Source organism: Gopherus evgoodei, unplaced genomic scaffold, assembly GCF_007399415.2.
Source record: "Gopherus evgoodei ecotype Sinaloan lineage unplaced genomic scaffold, rGopEvg1_v1.p scaffold_41_arrow_ctg1, whole genome shotgun sequence".
NCBI classification, from domain to species: domain Eukaryota; kingdom Metazoa; phylum Chordata; order Testudines; family Testudinidae; genus Gopherus; species Gopherus evgoodei.
This window is the reverse complement of record NW_022060062.1, coordinates 688,226-706,622: the sequence shown is the minus strand read 5'-3', so window position 1 is coordinate 706,622 and position 18,397 is coordinate 688,226. Positions and strand designations below refer to the sequence as shown.

The 18,397-nt window shown below is 56.1% G+C and overlaps 2 non-coding genes across 2 annotated transcripts; both read left to right on the top strand.

The window, feature by feature from the left end:
- The first annotated feature begins 9,071 nt into the window (after window positions 1-9,071).
- Window positions 9,072-9,153, top strand: TRNAS-UGA. The gene has a single exon. It is a non-coding gene; the product is annotated as a tRNA-Ser (tRNA).
- Window positions 9,154-17,995: 8,842 nt separating this feature from the next.
- On the top strand, window positions 17,996-18,183 carry LOC115642567. Its single transcript, XR_003998208.1, has one exon. It is a non-coding gene; the product is annotated as a U2 spliceosomal RNA (small nuclear RNA).
- The last annotated feature ends 214 nt before the right edge of the window (window positions 18,184-18,397 follow it).

Sequence of the window (18,397 nt, the reverse complement as noted above, 5' to 3'; positions counted from 1 at the left end):
TTAAGATGTTCAGGTTTATATGTTATAGACATAGATATATTCAGTTGGGAGTTAGAATAACTCTCATATGTGAATTAAGAGGAAAATATTGTGGATGATAAAGCACTAAATGAAATACAATATTTATGAAAATGCGCAGATTGACAAGTAACAGTGACAGTGCTATGTGGGAGGATGGGAAAGAAGAATACGAGGAGATGCTGGGCCAAATTTTGCCCTCAAACCACACGCAAAATGGTCCAGGGCCTTCTTCAAACTACTGCAATGTCACTTTCAGTTTTAGCAGAGGGCTTCATCCTGCGCCAGTGGAAGTCAGCAGCTTACGAACGAAAAGACTTCATGGAGAAGCTCAAGTGTTGTCCCTTCTCTAGCATAAACAAAACAGTTTCTTCTGAAGGAAAGTTGCCAATGTAAAGACTTTTCAGAGACGAATGTGCCTTATGGAACCTGTCAAATTAAAAAACTTTATCGGGGTTGTGGGAAAATCACTTGGACTGCATGGACTGTATTGTAAGTTCAGGACATCAGTAATTGACCTCACAGTCCCATGCATCATAATTTGTGCCATATACACAATAAGTTTGCAGAAGTGTTAACGGGCTAGACTGGACTTCAGCATTGGCAGGCAGCCTGTCCACTGCACCGCCCCTCCCCCGTTTTCTGACTGTCAGAACTGCTGCCTCCATAGCACAAGGTAAGCCATGGTTCATTGTGCACAGCCAGCTGACCCTGACACTACCAAGACATGAGGCTCAGAATGAGATGGGCATCTTGGGCCATCCCCTCTCCAGTGCAGATAAACCCTATTGGAAGCTTCTGAGACTCTTAGGAAGAAACTGTAAGGACAAGGCTCTCTGCTCCCCTTCTCCCAGTATGGAGCCCCAAAAACCATGGGTTTGGGATCTGATAGACTTGCTGTTAATCATAGAATATCATGGTTGGAAGGGACCGCAGGAGATCATCCAGTACAACCCCCTGCTCAAAGAAGGACCAATCCCCAGACAGATTTTTACCCCTATTACCTGAATGGCCCCCTCAAGAACTGAGCTCACAACCTTGGGTTTAGCAGGCCAGTGCTCAAACCACTGAGCTATCCCTTCCCCCACAACTATAGCTCTCACCAAGGAGGAAATGAAAAGCTCTGGCATAATTTCAATGGGTCAGGAAAATTAACCAAGGAGAAATCAATGGTTAAAAGCTATTCAGGGAGGCCAGTACTAAAATACATTTTAAAGAGGAACTGTAATGTGGAGATAGACTATAGACTAACATCCAGACCCGTGAGATAGATACATGTTGCTATAAAAAATGCAAACAAACCACAATCGAGGAAGAAGGGTGGATTGGTGTAAGCAGCTATGAAAAAAATGGAAGAAAGTTGATAAGGGAAGTAAAGAGAGACAAGGAGAAATCTGCCAGCAGAGTAAAGGTCAACACGGAGAAGGAGTTTTTGAAAAGGGTAGTGGGAGAATTATCACTAATAATTCAGAGCAGGCAGAAGTGTTAATTAGTGGAGAAGGAAAAGCCCAACATTAAACAACTACTGTCTAGTTAGTGGTAACAGGCCAGTGTTCCAGCCCAGCCAGGTCTCCGCGATGAAGCGGGTGCATGGCACGAGATCAAGGGACATACCAGACAGCACTGTGGGAGGCCCTTTAGTACAGGTGAGCCCTGTCACTTAGCAAGCCTCTGAGTATGAGCCCATCCCACCCATCGCCCCTTCTAAATTAACAGTACATCCCCCCATCCCCATGTAATAACGGGGGGGGTCCCAACCCCCAGTCTGAGACCCCCGAGTTAGATACCTCCGTCTGGGTCTGTTTCTGTGCGACTGTAACTAATCCAAGGGTGACGCGGCTGCACTCCAGCCCCGCCGGACTCCAGCTTTTTCAATCCTTGCCCCCCCTGTGTGCGGCCAGCAGAAAGCCAGCCTATGCCACAGCGTTCCTGCTCGGCCTAATCTAGGCCAGAGATGCACCCCCCCAAAGCAGGGAAGTTGTAGGCCCTCCCTCGTCCTGCCCGTTGACCTTGCCGAATGCCGGGGGGCCTGTAGCACCGAGCCTGAGTAGGGAGCGGGCCAGGTGCTCCTGGGGGCCCGGCAGCCACTCGTCTCTCTGGCCTCTTCTGTACTCTGGATGCTGGAGCAGCCGCTGCACGTGAGCTGCTTCCTGCTGTATCCTCCCACTGTCGTGGCCCCAGCCAATGGGAACGCTGGTCCCAAATGCCGCGCTGTGCAGACCGCCGGGTGGTGCGGGACATGGACTGGTCCAGGAGGCAGGGGCGGGGCCTGGCTCCCCGACAGAGACGCTGCTTTATTCCCGTGCACAGTGTGTCTGCACCCGGGGCCGATGAGGGAGGTGGGATCACGTACAAATTACCAGGGCCTGGCGGTCTGGAAGGGGACCCGGGGCCCGGCTTCATGGGCCCTGTTTAGCCGGTCTGCCCTTGCTGGGGGCCTGTCTGCACCACCACCACCAGGCCAACTCACTTTCCCCACGTGCTCCCTGCACGACGGGGAGCAGCCGGCTTGTTCCTCGCCCCTGCTCGCTGCTTCCCTGTGCCAGCACCTCGGTTCCCGGTGAGGCTGCTGCTTTCCCCCACCCCTGAGACCGCACAGGCCAGGCTCCCGTAATGGCTGTTATCGCTTGAGGCACCTGGTCACCGAGCTGGGCCAAGCCCTGCACAGACCCAGAGCCAAAACCAAAACCCACCAAAAAGCTGAGAAATAGGCACACGCCAGCAGCTGGGGCACAGCAATAACTGAGCCACTCACACTGATTACCACCCCCCACCCACGCCGCTGCATGTGTACACAGCCCACACTCACTGGAGACAAATGGGAGAGTGTTGTGCTACCCATCGAGAGCAGGGTCATTGAGTTCCACCAGGGACTAGTACCTGCACGCGCGCACGTACACACACACACACTGTAACCCCATCTCCCTCCCTCTCTCTCTCTCTCTCTCTCTCTCTCACACACACACACAAACACACTATAACCCCATCTCTCTCTCTCTCACACACACACACAAACACACTATAACCCCATCTCTCTCTCTCTCTCACACACACACACACACGCACACACACTGTAACCCCATCTCCCTCCCTCATGCACACACACACACTATAACCCCATCTCTCTCTCTCTCACACACACACACACAAACACACTATAACCCCATCTCTCTCTCTCTCTCTCTCTCTCTCTCTCTCTCTCTCTCTCACACACACACACACTGTAACCCCATCTCTCTCTGTCGCTCTCTCTCTCTCTCTCTCTCACACACACACACACTCTGTAAGCCCATCTCTTTCTCTCGCTCTTTCTCTCACACACACACACTCTGCAATCCCATCTCTCTCTCTTTTCCTCCTCCCCCTCTCTGTGGGGTCCTAGGGGCACCTCACTGCTCTTAGCATGAGGGAATCTGGCTATGGAGCCGCTCTCTGATGCCCCCAGCCTCTAGTTACAAGCGCAAGGTCCCCACGCCCAGTGCACTGCCCAGCCTGTGCCGCTCAGCACTCTCCCAAAGGAACAGCACATCCGGGTTTGTAAGGACACGGCTTGTCACGGAGTGTAGGGGAGTCAGGGTCCAGCACCCCCGGCTTCCTGCGATTCATCGGGACTCTCAGCCAGCCAGTGACACAGAAGGTTTATTTAGATGACAGGAACACAGTCCAAAACAGGTCTTGCCGGTACAGATAACAGGACCCCCTTTAGTTCAGTCCATCTGGGGACGCAGGGAGGTCACAGCCCCATTGGGGAGCCCAGGCCCCGTCGGGGCCGCTCTCCATTTCCCAGTCAGCTCCAAACAGAAACTCCCTCCAGCTTCTCCTCCAGCCTCCCCCTGGCTCCTCCCCCAACCTTTGTGTCCTTTGTCAAGTGTCCCGGGCAGAGGTGTTACCTGGCCTCCAAACCCCCTCCTGGTGTCCTCCCTTCCCCAATGCATGCCTGTCAAGGTATGATTCCCCACTCTGAACCTTAGCGTCCAAAAGATGGGCTTCCTGCATGAACCCCTCTAAGCTTAATTACTAGCTTAGAAATGGTAGAGCTGCCATCACCCAAAAATATAGTGTTTTGGGACACTTTCTGGCCCCGAAGCCCTTCCCTGGGGCCCCCAAGACCCAAAACCCCTTGGGTCTCACAACAAAGGGAAATAAACCATCCCCCCCCCTTTCTTACTCCCATTTTCCCCTCCCTGGGTTACACTGGGAGATCACTGTGATTCAAACTCCTTGAATCTTAAAACAGAGAGGAAATTCATCTTCCCCCACCTTCTCTCCCTCTCCCAGACTCTCCCTGAGAGAGAGACAGTGATTTTAACACAGAGAGAAATTGGGCTTTTCCTCCCCCCTTCTCTCCTTCCTCCCACCAATTCCCTGATGAGTCCAGACCCTGTCCCCTGGGTCTCACACAAGAATAAAAAAAACATTCAGGTTCTTAAAAAGGAAAAGCTTTCAATTCAAGAAAGAAAAAAAAGTAAAAATTATCTCTGTAAAATCAAGATGGAAAATGTTACAGGGACTTTCAGCTTATAGATACCAGAGAGAATCCTCCCCCCAGCACAAATACAAGTTGCAGCAAACAGATACAATCCTTCCAGCAAAATACACAGTTGCAATAAAGGAAACAAACATAGGCCTAATCCGCCTTATCTACCTAGAACTCACTATTCTGAACATATAAGAGCCTGTATTGGAGAGATTGGAGAGAAACCCGGTTGCACATCTGGTCCCTCTGAGCCCCTAGAGTAAACAACCATCAAACACTAACAGCACACACAAAAACTTCCCTCCATCAAGATTTGAAAGTATCCTGCCCCCTGATTGGTCCTCTGGTCAGGTGACAGCCAGGCTTACTGAACTTGTTAACCCTTTACAGGCAAAACAGACATGAAGTACTCCTGTTCTATTAACCCTTAACTATCTGTTTATGACACACACCCCAAATTCCCCTCCAACCCCCCGCCTGGGGTCTCAGGTTACATGCTCAGGTGTCCTCCCTTCCCAAATGCAGGCCACTCAAACTCCCCTCCAACCCCCAGCCTGGAGTCTCAGGTTACATGCTCAGATGTCCTCCCTTCCCCAGTGCAGGCACTCCAAACTCCCCTCCAACCCTCCGCCTGGGGTCTCAGATTACATGCTCAGGTGTACTCCCTTCCCCAGGGCAGGCCCCCCAAACTCCCCTCCAACCCTCCACCTGGGGTCTCAGGTTACATGCTCAGGTGTCCTCCCTTCCCCAGGACAGGCCCCCCAAACTCCCCTCCAACCCTCCGCCTGGGGTCTCAGGTTACATGCTCAGATGTCCTCCCTTCCCCAGTTCAGGCCCCCCCAAAATCCCCTCCAACCCTCCGCCTAGGGTCTCAGATGTCCTCCCTTCCCCAGGGCAGGCCCCCCAAAATCCCCTCCAACCCCCTGCCTGGGGTCTCAGGTTACATGCTCAGATGCCCTCCCTTCCCCAGTACAGCCAGTCCCAGCGAAACTCCCCTGCCACCTTCCCAGGTCAGTATTCCTCACTCAGAATTACCATAATACAGCAACATTCCCACTTCCTCACAGCTCCCCAGTCATTGATCTGCCAGTGCCCCTCACTCCCGACCCGCAGCCCCTGCTGTCCCTGCCCTGAGGTACCTAGTTGCAGCTCTGCCAGTGCCCCTCACTCCTGACCTGCAGCCCTTTCTATCCCATTCTTGGACTCCCCAGTCACCACTCTGCTGGTGCCTCTCACTCCTGACCCACAACTCCTGATTCCCAGTCCTGGGCACCCCACTCACTGCACTGCCGGTGCCCCTCACTCCCGACCCGCAGCCCCTGCTATCCCAGTCCTGATCTCCAGACTCACAGCTCTGCTGGTGTCCCTCACTCCCTACCCGCAGCCCCTGCTATCCCAGTCCTGATTTCCAGACTCACAGTTCTGCTGGTGCCCCTCACTCCCGACGCGCAGCCCCTGCTATCCCAGTTCTGACCTCCAGACTCACAGCTCTGCTTGTGCCCCTCACTCCCGACCCGCAGCCCCCTGGGCTCCCCACTGAGCTCCCCACTCACTGCTGTGCCACTGCCCCTCACTCCCACCCCACAGCCCCTGCTATCCCACCCCTAGGCTTCCCAGTCACTGCTGTGCTGGTGCCCTTCACTCCCGAACTGCAGCCCCTTGGGTCCCCCCCAGCTCTAGTGGTGCCCCTCACTTCCAACCCACTGCCCCCTGGGTTCCCCGCTGAGCTCCCCAGTCACTGCACTGCCGGTGCCCCTCCCGACCCGCAACTCCTGATTCCCAGCCTTGGGCTCCCCACTCACTGCTCTGACACTGCCCCCTTACTCCCGCCCAACAGCCCCTGCTATCCCACTCCTGGGCTACCCAGTCACTGCTCTGCTGGTGCCCCTCACTCCTGACCCACAGCTCTTGCTATCCCACCCCTGAGCTTTCCAGTCACTGCTCTGCTGGTGCCCCTCACTCCTGACCCACAACTCCTGATTCCCAGTCCTAGGCTCCCCACTCACTGCTCTGCCACTGCCTCTCACACCCACCCCACAGCCTCTGCTATCCCACCCCTGGGCTTCCCAGTCACTGCTCTGCTGGTGCCCCTCACTCCCGACCCGCAGCCCCTGCTATCCCAGTCCTGACCTCCAGACATACAGCTCTGCTGGTGCCCCACATTCCCAACCCGCTGCCCCCTGGGCTCCCCGCTGAGCTCTCCAGTCACTGCACTGCAGGTGCCCCTCCCGACCCACAACCCCTGATTCCCAGCCTTGGGCTCCCCACTCACTGCTCCGCCACTGCCCCTTACTCCCGCCCCACAGCCCCTGCTATCCCACCCCTGGGCTTCCCAGTCCCTGCTCTGCTGCTGCCCCTCACTCCTGACCCACAGCCCCTGCTATCCCAGTCCTGACCTCCAGACTCACAGCTGTGCTGGTGCCCCACACTCCGGAACCGCAGCTCCCTGGGTCCCTCACAGGTCTAGTGGTGCCCCTCACTCCCAACCCACTGCCCCCTGGGCTCCCCGCTGAGCTCCCCACTCACTGCACTGCAGGTGCCCCTCACTCCCAACCCGCAACCCCTGATTCCCAGCCTTGGGCTCCCCACCTACTGCTCTGCCACTGCCCCTCACTCCCACACCTCAGCCCCTTCTATCCCACCCCTGGGCTTCCCAGTCACCTCTCTGCTGGTGCCACTCACTTCTGACCCGCAGCCCCTGCTGTCCTAGCCCTGGGCTTTCCAGTCACTGCTCCGCTGGTGCCCATCACTCCCGACCCACAGCCCCTGCTATCCCAGTCTTGACCTCCAGACTCACAGCTGTGCTGCTGCCCCACACTCCCAAACTGCAGCCCCCTGGGTCCCCCTCAGCTCTAGTGGTGCCCCTCACTCCCAACCGACTGCTCCCTGGGCTCCTCGTGAGCTCCCCAGTCACTGCACTGCAGGTGTCCCTCCCGACCCGCAACCCCTGATTCCCAGCCTTGGACTCCCCACTCACTGCTCTGCCACTACCCCTTACTCCCACCCCACAGCCCCTGCTGTCCCACACCTCGTCTTCCCAGTCACTGCTCTGCTGGTGCCCCTCACTCCCAACCCACAGCCTCTTGGGCTCCCTGCTGAGCTCCCCAGTCACTGCACTTCCGGTGCCCCTCACTCCCGACCCGCAGCCCCTGCTATCCCAGTCATGACCTCCAGACTCACAGCTGTGCTGGTGCCCAACACTCCCGAACCGCTGCCTCCTGGGTCCCCCCCCAGCTCTAGTGGTGCCCTCACTCCCAACCCGCTGCCCCCTGGGCTCCCTGCTGAGCTCCCCAGTCACTGCACTGCCGGTGCACCTCACTCCCGACCCGCAACCCCTGATTCCCAGCCTTGGGCTCCCCACTCACTGCTCTGCCACTGCCCCTTACTCCCACCCCACAGACCCTGCTATCCCACCCCTGGGCTTCCCAGTCACTTCTCTGCTGGTGACCCTCACTCCCAACCCACAGCCCCTGCTATCCCAGTCCTGACCTCCAGACTCTGAGGTCTGCTGGTGCCCCTCACTCCTGACCCACAGCCTCCTGGGATCCTTGCTGACCTCCCCACTCACTGCTCTGCCACTGCCCCCCACTCCCACCCCACAGCTCCTGCTATCCCATCCCTGGGCTTCCCAGTCACCTCTCTGCTGGTGACCCTCACTCCCAACCCGCAGCCCCTGCTATCCCAGTCCTGACCTCCAGACTCACTGCTCTGCTGGTGCCCCTCACTCCTGACTCGCAGCCCCCTGGGTTCCCTGATGAGCTCCCCACTCACTGCACTGCCGGTGCCCCTCACTCCTGACCCACAGCCCCTACTATCCCACCCCTGAGCTTCCCAATCACTGCTCGGCTGGTGCCCCTCACTCCCAACCCACAGCCCCTGTTATCCCAGTGCTGGGTTCCTGCTTCACCGCTCTGCCAGTGCCCCTCACTCCCGACCCGCAGCCCCTGTTATCCCAGCCGGAGGGTCCTCACTCACCGCTCTGCTGGTTCCCCTCACTCCCAATCCGAAGCCTCTATTAAACCAGTCCTGAGCTCCCCCATCACTGCTCTGCTAGGGCCCCTCATTCCTGACCTGAAGCACCTGAAATCCCAGCCCTGAGCTCCCCTGTCACCCTCCTGCCAGTGCCCTTCATTCACGACCCACAGACTTTCCACATTGTATCTGTGAATTCTGCTACCAAACCACCAATGCGCTGACTCCTCTCGTGAGACATTTCTCTGCACAATACTTCTGCTATTCCACCTATTGACTCCAGGAAACGTTTTCCTTACCCTGGCTCTGTGTGTCACTGGTTTCTCTAGCAAAGGCCAGTCCCTGGCCCGGTGGTCCCAACATCCTCATTCACATCAAGCTTTCAGTTCAGAATCATTTCCCATTCCCGCTCTGTTGGAGGGGAGACTTTTCAAAGTGCTGTCTGTGCGATGGCACATGGCTAGGCAAAGAGAACAAACCCCAAATCCCCCAGATGCTTTGGGAGCCAGGTTTGCTGTGGGAAATCTGGATTTCAGATGACGTCACGCCTGGACATTGGATTCTTTACCAGTTTCTGTGGTACTGAAGCATTATTGTGCTTAGAGCTGTGATGACCAAGTGGTTAAGGTGTTGGACTTGAAATCCAATAAGGTTCCTTTCTGCAGGTTCAAATCCTGCTCACAACGAGGTCTGTGTTTTAGCCAGTCCCTCACCCAGGCAATACCTCTGTACAGCCCCCTGAGACACTCTCAAATCTCTCCCCACCCCAAGCAAATCCTGCTCTGCTCCTTTCCTAGAGATGCCTGGGACACCACCTCACACTGTGTCCCTGAAGTGTCAGGGAAACTCTCAGTCCCTGAAGCCTCTGCTGCTCACCTAGCGCCCCACAGATTAGCCATAGCCCTGGTTCTGCTCCTCTCTCTAGTGTGTTAAAGGAGCCGACTCAGCGACTCCATGGGTGCTATGAGGCTGCAGAACCAACAGGAAAAAAAAAACAGGTGCCTGGCAGCCAGCTCTGCCCCTGCACCTGCCACCTGCTAGCAGGCTTGGCTGACAAGCTCCTCCTCTTCCCCTGCACCGCCTCCTGCCTGCCAGTGAGCAGGTGTGTGAAAGGCATGGGGAGATGAAGAAATAGGGTGTGGGGAAGAGACTGGACAGGGTGGAGGTTTGGGGGCAGGGCCTGAGGTGGAGCAGGGGCCAAGCAACCCCCGGGAACTCGGAAAGTCAGCGCCGCAGTGCAGAAGCCTTCCCTGTGTCTGAGCAACCAGAAGCCCTGCACAAAGCAGGTGCCACAGGGCTCAGCCTCCCTGGCCCACAAGTGGCTCTAGGCACCACCAGGAGTCATTTGGCTCCTGGCACACAAGGCAACTGAAAAGCTGAGTCCCTGGACAGCAGCTCAAACCCTGGCCCCTCCCATTAAGAGCCTGATGCTCTCCTGACTGAGCTAGCCAGGCTTGCTGAGAGGCTCCACCCCTCCTCTTCTTCTCCACGGCCACTGCCAATTCCTTGTCCTCTTCCTCCCTCCTGCACCTCAGGGTCACTAAATCTCTGCACCTAGACAGCCACTCCATCTGCTGCCCCCCAGTTCTCCATACCTGAGCCTCCCTGTCAAAGTCCTGCACTTGGCTCCATAGAATTAAGTCTCAAATCTTGCTGGGAACTCTACTTCTTGCGCCCAGAGAGTCTCATCCGCTGTCAGGGTTCCTTCCCCACTCTGAACTCGAGGGTACTGATGTGGGGACCCACATGAAAGCCCCCAAGCCTATTTCTACCAGCTTAGGTCAAAACCTGGTATGCTAAAACCACCAAGTGATTTAACAAGAAACATGGAAAGAACCACTTGGAGTGCCTCTTCCCCCAAAATATCCCCCCAAACCCTTACACCCCCTTTCCTGGGGAGGCTAGATAATAATATTCTCACAAATTGGTTACAAAAATGAACAAAGACCCAAACCTCTGAGTCTTTGGACAGTGGAAAAATCAGTCAGGTTCTTAAAAGAACTTTATAAGAAAGAAAATGTAAAAATCATCTCTGTGAAATCAGGATGGAAAATAACTTTACAGGGTAATCCGATTCAAAGAGTCCAGAGGAACCCCCTCTAGCCTTAGGTTCAAAGTTACAACAAAACAGAAATAAACTTCCCTCTAGCAAAGGAATGTTCACAAGTTGAGAAAACAAAGATAAACTAATATGCCTTGCCTGGCTGTTACTTACAAGTTTGAAATGTGCGAGACTGGTTCAGAAACATTTGGAGAGCATGGATTGATGTCCTGTCCCTTTTAGTCCCAAGAGCGAACACCCCCACCCCCCCCCACACACACAAAAGCCTCCCCCTGTCATAAACAGATAGTTAAGGTTAATGTCTCTTTTACCTGTAAAGGGTTAACAAACAGGGACCCAAACACCTGACCAGAGGACCAATCAGGAAACAAGATACTTTCAAATCTAGGTGGAGGGAAGCCTTTGTTTGTAGTTTTTGGGTTTTGCTTTGTTCTCTCTAGGCTCTGAGATTGACCACACGTACCTACAGGCTCTCTAATCTCCTGTTCCAATTTTGTAAGTACAAAAGTAGAAATACAGTTTAGTCTTTTTCATTGTTTTTCTGTATTTGCAACTGTGTATCTGGCTGGTAGAGTTTTAATGTGTATTTGGGTGAAACTATTTTAAATTGTATTTCTGCTGGAGAAAGCTTTCTTTTTATTGTCTATAAGCTGAAAAACCCTGTACTTTTTACCATCTAAATTGCAGAGATAGACCATTTATTTTTCCTTTATTTTTATTAAAAGTTTTGCTTTTAAGACCTGCCTGATTTTTTCCCCCTTGTTGAGGCTCTAGGGAATTGAGTCTGTACTTAACAGGGAAAGAGAAGGGGGGGGAAGGGTGGAATCCCTTTGTTTTAGATTCACGGAGCTTGAATCTGGATTGCCTCTGGGGTAAGGTATCATTCCTCTCTGTGTGGTGATTCAAGGAATTGAATCACGGTGATCTCCTAGTGTACCCAGGGCGGGAAAGATCTGGGAGGAGGTAAAGAGTGGGGAGGGAATGGTTTATTTACCTTTGTTGTGAGACTCAAGGAATTTGGGTCTTGGGGTCCCCAGGGAAGGTTTGGGGAGACCAGAGTTTATCAGGTACTCAGAATCCTGATTGGTGGCAGCCTATCAGATCTAAGCTGGTAATTAAGCTTAGGAGAATTCATGCTAGTACCCCTATTTTGGACGCTAAGGTCCAGATTTGGGAATTATACTATGAAATATGAGAGACTGGTTCAGAAAGATTTGGAGAGCATGCATTGATGTCCGGTCCCTTTTAGTCCCAAGAGCGAACACCCCCCCCCCCACACACACACAAAAGCCTCCCCCCCATAAGATTTGAAAGTATCTTGTCCCCTTATTGGTCCTTTGGGTCAGGTGTCAGCCAGTTTACCTGAGCTCCTTAACCCTTTACAGGTAAAAGGTTTTTGATGTCTCTGGCCAGGAGGGATTTTATAGTATTGTACACAGGAGGGTGTTACTCTTCCCTTTACAGTATGACAGCCTCCCTCATACTGTAAAGGGACGAGTACCACAAAGCCACCGCCAATCCCAGAAGTGAGCCGGCGTGGCTTTGTTCACCCATGGGGGGGAGACCTATAACCCCCCCCTACCGAACTATAACCCCTGAGCCCTGAACCCACTGAATTGGATTCCACCATGTGAGGGTCATTCTGTCCCCATTACCCGGCCCCTTACCTTACTTTACCTTGATCCCACTCACCGTACATCCCGCATTGAGGACATTACAGACTGTATATATTATGTGCTAACCAATATCCAAATACCAGCGTCCCCCTATACTCTGTATGTTAGCCCCGATGACCAATAACAGACGCTTCAAACTCTCTGTATCATCTTTATTTAAATATTCTCTAATAAACTTTTAAATCTCGATTTAACCCTATTTGCTACACTTATATACACTGTACTTACTACTCGTAAAAAAGTGTAATGGTGGTCAGGGTTGCACCCTGTTGCTCCTAAAACGCAGGCCAAGGCACCGATCTCTTCCCCGGTACACCGTACCGCCCGACACAGGATCCCGGTGGTTACTCGCCAGAGGCTCCCAAGTGCTGCCCTTGTGGTCCCACGGATACGGCAGGCTGGTAAATCCAGGGGGCAGAAGAAGACCAAGAAGGATCTCCCCCGAGATGCCGCTACACGTGGCTCCCACACCACGAGACCAGCCTGCCAGAACATTACCACGGAGAAGGGCTTGCGCCCCGCTCTCCAGCCAATGGAAGACGGCCCTGCAGTGCTCCAGCCCTGAGGAACCCCAAGCTGCTCGCCCGCAGCTACAGCCACCGGGAGTCTGTTCCACCGGGCTCCCGGCACCGAAGGAACCTCCCCGATGGCCAGCAGTTACAACGAGCCTGCACCACCACGCTCCTCCCGCGGGAGGAATCGCCTCCCGACCACCAGCAGCCACAGAACGACGACGCACCCACGGCCCTACAGCCGGAGAGACCTACAGCTGCCCAGCCGCTGATGCAGCCTGAAACTTGTTCCTCAGCGTCCCAGCTGCCTGAAAGAAGCCCCGCTGCCCAGCTGCTTCTCTTGGCGATGGATGAGTGCCCCACTGAGCCCCAACACCTGCTCCCACGGGGGACCCCCCCGCGGCCCTGCTACTATCACCCATACCTGCGGGAGATCCCTGTCCCATGCCGCTGCCGCGTGCTCCCTGGCGAGCCCTGCCGCGTGCTCCGGCCGCTGCTGCCCTAGTCGCCCGGGGATCCCTGCTCCACGCCCTGGCAGGTTGTTCGGCCTGGGGAGCCTCGCCATCCACTCGGGCCGGTGTGGTCTGAGCTGCTGGGTGATCCCTGCCCCGCGGCCCAGCTGTTCGCATGGCCTGGGGGGCCCCGCCATGTGCTCTGGCAGTTGCTGCCGGCGTCGCCGGGAGACCCCTGCCCTGCGCCCCGGTTGCCGCTGCCCGGGCAGCCTGGCGAGCCCCGTGGCATGCTCCAGCTGCCGCTGCTCGGGCTGCCGGGGGATCCTTACCCCGCACCCTGGGTGCCGCTGCCCGAGGGGCCCGGGAGGCCCTGCAGCATGTCTCCGCCGCCGCTGCTCGGGCTGCCGGGGGACTCCTCCGCTGCCGCTGTTGGAGCGTCTGGGGGAGCTCCGAGGGGTGCCCTGGCTGCTCGGGCCGCCGGGGGACGCGAACCCCATGCCCCAGCCGCCGCTGCTCGCGGAGCCTGGGGAGCTCCTTAATGCACTTCAGGAGGCGAGACCCAGCACCGGGGGACTGCCCCGCCACGTGCCAGCCATCCCAGAGGCAGAGAAATGCCCCTGCTACACCCCGGCTGCAGAGGGACTCCCCCGTCGCCCCCCAGTGGCTGCAGCCGCCAAGAGTCAGCCTCACCAGACAGGAGCTGCCCCAGGCACCGAGCTCCCCTACACTTCAGCCACAGGGGGGTCCCCCACCACCCACCAGCAACTGCAGCCACTGAGAGACTGCCCCCCTGTGGACAAGCTGCTTCAGTTCACGGGAGACCTGCCCGCCGATCACCAGATGCTCCAGCTGCCAAGAGATGTCTCTCTTGTCCTCCTGTGGTCGCTGGACACCCCCCCCCCCCTGCGCTCCAACAGCTCCAGCCACTACAAGATGGCTCTCCTGTCCTCATGTAGTCACCGGACACACCCCCTGTGCTCCCACAGCTCCAGCCACTATAAGATGGCTCTCCCGTTCTTCCGCAGTCACCGGACATGCTCGCAGCACTCCAGCAGCTCCAGCTGATTCGAGATGGCTCTGCCGTTCTCCTGCAGTCACCGGACACACCTTCTGCACTCCAACAGCCCCCGCCACCGAGGGGCAACCCCGCTGACCTCCAGCGGGACACCCCACGAGATGACTACTCAGCCTCAGACACTGTCTACTTTAAGTACCCCCTTGCCGTGGATGCACTCATCTGTCCCATCTGTTGGCAGCCCCGACACTTCCCTCTCCTCGGAGGGGTCACCACGCATCTGAGAAGGTGCCACAACAAGTCCACCGCCTTCAGCTGTGCCCTCTGCAGCCTGCCCTTCGAGTCCCAGAAGAGTTGCAAGGAGCACCAGGCCAGCTGCAAGAAAGTCCACACAACAGCAGCTCCGGCTCCGACCCTCCACCATCCTATGTCCTGGCCCGCTGCTCCTACCCTGCAAGGGAACAGTACGACCCCACCAGCCGCTGCCCAGAAACCTACCCCAGTCCCTGAGCTAGTGAACCAGGGCCCCGCTGCCAGGACGAAGCCTGCTGCAGAAGGAGACGCCAGCCAATCCCCTTCCAGCAGGGGTCCTGTCACAGCCTCGCAGGTCGCTCGGAAGCTATCCGAGCTGAGGCGTCTCAGTGCTTCCTCAAGGCCCAACCAGCATGACCCCATCTCAAGAAGGGTCAGTGCTCCACCACACATGGCTGCCCGAAAATTTGCCGCTGGCCCTCGGACCACCCCACGAACACCAGCCACAAGGGGAGCCAACGCAACTCCCCCACCCGCACTACGAACCACACCCGCTGGGGGAGCAGGAACCACTCCCTAGACCACTCCACACACTGCTACTGTCTCAGGATCCACCGCCACGACCAGACCGCACCACCAGTCCCCCATCATCGGACGGACCGACACAGCCCCAAAAGACGCCAGGCTGATCCCCACCACCAGAAGGTCACGTGCTCCTACAGGTACCCACCAGATGACAACCATGCACGAAAGACCAGGCGTCACCTCCACACCCACCAACCCAAACCAAGTCCCACCAACAACCAACAATGGTGCTACCCTACCGGTGACTCTGCCTCAGGAACCAGCCGAAAGGTCCCCTGAGCCGCAAGTGAGACAACCTGTTGATCACACGGCAAACCCACTGCCCACACCGGTCAAAGAACCCGAGGAACAGCAGCCGGATAGGCCAGCCACACCTTGGCAGGCCACCTGGATTGAGGAGCTCCAAGCGGCAGCTTCCTTTGAGGACTTTGACTCGCTCATCAACAGGCTCACCCGCGAGCTATCTACAGAGGCTGCTTCAAAGAGGGCATCAAACCAAGTGACTACCCGGCCTGCCTTCAGACAGCCCGTCCTGAATCATGCCACCACCTCCAGAGGAACTGGAAGAAGGAACACCAACCATCGCTACAACCCGGCAGCAGCCTCCAAGATCCAGAAGCTGTACAGAACGAACCGCCTCAAGGCTGTAAGAGATGTCCTCGATGGCCCCCCATCCTACTGCATGATCCCACCCTAGCGCCTCTACAGCTACTTTCTTCGAGTGTTTGGCAGCATGCCCAGGAACGACGTGAAGCGCCCGGACTGCCTCCGCCCCCTTCCCCATGTCACCAATACAGGCGACCTAGAGGCCGACTTCACGCCCAAAGAGGTGATAGCCAGGCTTTCCAGAACAAAGAAGACTGCACCCGGAAAGGACGGCATCCCCTACAGCCTGCTCAGAAAGCGAGACCCTGGCTGCCTTGTGCTCTCTGGCATCTGTAACTTATGCCGGCGCTTTGGCAGGTCTCCCACCTCCTGGAAGAAGGCCATGACTGTCCTGATCCACAAAAAGAGCTAGCGAGACAACCCCAGCAACTGGAGACCCGTCTCCCTCTGTTCCACGATGTACAAACTGTACGCCAGCTGCCTGGCAGCCAGGATCACGGAGTGGGCAAAGGCTGGGGGAGCCATCAGCCCGGCCCAGAAGGGCTTCATGCCGTCAGAGGGGTTCTACGAGCACAACTTCCTGCTCCAGACCGTCCTCCAGATGACCAAGAGGGCGCGGAAGCAGTCCGCGATAGCGTGGCTTGACCTGTCCAACGCTTCCAGGTCCATCCCCCACCACCACATCTTCAGCACGTTGGCAGAAGATTAACGCCCTCAACACTTTCTTGATCCCCCGCATAGCCTTCATCTTGAGAGTTTCCGCCATGGCAAAGGTACCCCTCAACAAGGCAGACAACACCATCCAGCAGCAGGTCAAAAAGTGGCTGTCCCTGCCCCAGAGAGCCAGCAACAAGCTCATATACATTGCCCACAGACACGGTGGTGCCAACATCCCCCGCATGGGTGACCTCTGGAACATCACGGTCGTCATGCATGCCTTCTGCCTCCTGACGTGCCTGGATGCCATGGTAAAGAACGTCGCAGCGGCCGCCCTACGCACTGTCATCGAGAAGCGAATTGGCAGGCCTCCCTCCAGCGCAGATGTAGCCACTTTCCTGAGCGGCTCCCTGGATGGCGAATTCGCCTGGGACGGGGGCAACATTGCCTCGCTGTGGTCCCGCGCCTGCAATGCCATGCGGTGGCTGGGAAAGCGACTGGGCTGTCTCTGGGTATGGAGCGAGGAGCGACAGGAGCTGGGAGTCCTGGTGCCGGATCGAGATGGAGGGCAACACCATTGTCAGCCCTGGAGCCAGAGGCGTCCTGGAGAGGTCACTGAAGGCCGCCGTCCGCGTGCTGTACATGGACACCCTGAGGAGAAAACCCGACCAGGGCAAGGCCTTCGAGGTGACCAGCAAGTGGGACTCCAGCAACCACTTTCTCCCCGTGGGCAGCTTCACCCGTTTCGCTGACTGGCGGTTCATACACCGCGCCCAACTGAACAGCGTCCCGCTCAATGGAGCCATCCACCACAGGAACCGTGACAAGCACTGCAGGAAGTGCAGGTACGCCATGAAGACCTTGCCCCACATCCTGTGCAGCTGCAAGCCCCACGCCAGAGCCTGGCAGCTGTGCCACAACGCCGTCCAAGACCGACTGGTGAAGGCCATCACCCCACACCTGGGTGAGATCGCAGTCAACCGCACCATCCCCGATACCAACAGCTGGCTGCGCCTGGACATCGTCATCACGGATGAGGAGCGGAAAAAGATCATCCTCGTCGACGTGACGATCCCTTTCAAGAACAGGACCCCGGCCTTCCGGGAAGCCCGAGCCCATAAACTCGAAAAATACACCCCCTTGGCTGACACTCTGTGGACAAAGGGCTACAAGGTTTACACCAACACCTTGATCGTCGGGGCGCTGGGTGCCTGGGACCCCTGTAATGAACGTGTACTTAGGGCCTGTGGGGTGGGCTGTCACTATGCGCGGCTCATGAGATGTTTGATGGTCTCGGACACTATTCGATGGTCTAGGGACATTTACAAGGAGCACATCACCGGTGACCACCATTACCAGGAGTGAGCCGGCGTGGCTTCGTGCACCCACAGGGGGGAGGAGACCTATAACCCCCCCCATTGAACTATATCCCCTGAGCCCTGAACCCACCGTACTGGATTCCACCCTGTGAGGGTCATCCTGTCCCCATTACCCAGCCCACTTATACCCATGACTGAATGTAACCCACTGTATGAGCGATGTACCCTCACTGCTTCCTTACTGTACCTTGATCCCACCCACCGTACACCCCACACTGGGGACATTGCAGACTGTATATATTATGTGCTAACCAATATCCAAATACCAGCGTCCCCCTATACTCTGTATGTTACCCCCGATGACCAATAACTGACGCTTCAAACTCTCTGTATCATCTTTATTTAAATATTCTCTAATAAACTTTTAAATCTTTTTGTATTAGTTTGATATCTGGTATGTTCCCATTGAAAGCCTTATATCAAATAGATCTGTGGAGTGGGGAGATGGATTAGGGGCTTTCTCTATCCACTCTGTGCATCATCCTGGTATTGCAGTATCTTTGGGTGTGGTGAATCTTCCTGGGGAAAGCAGACTGGTTCAAAAACAGAAAAAGTAGGTGGGAGAGAAGCTTTAGAGCTGCACAGAACTGAATTACTTGTAGGTCTCTGTGGGGCTTGAAAATTTCTCTCTCTCACCACTTAACTTTGTCCAATGAAAGAGATTCCCTCATCCCCCTTGTCTGCCCACGTTGGGAATGTCCAAGGACAGTGTTTGGACTGGGAACAGGGATGTA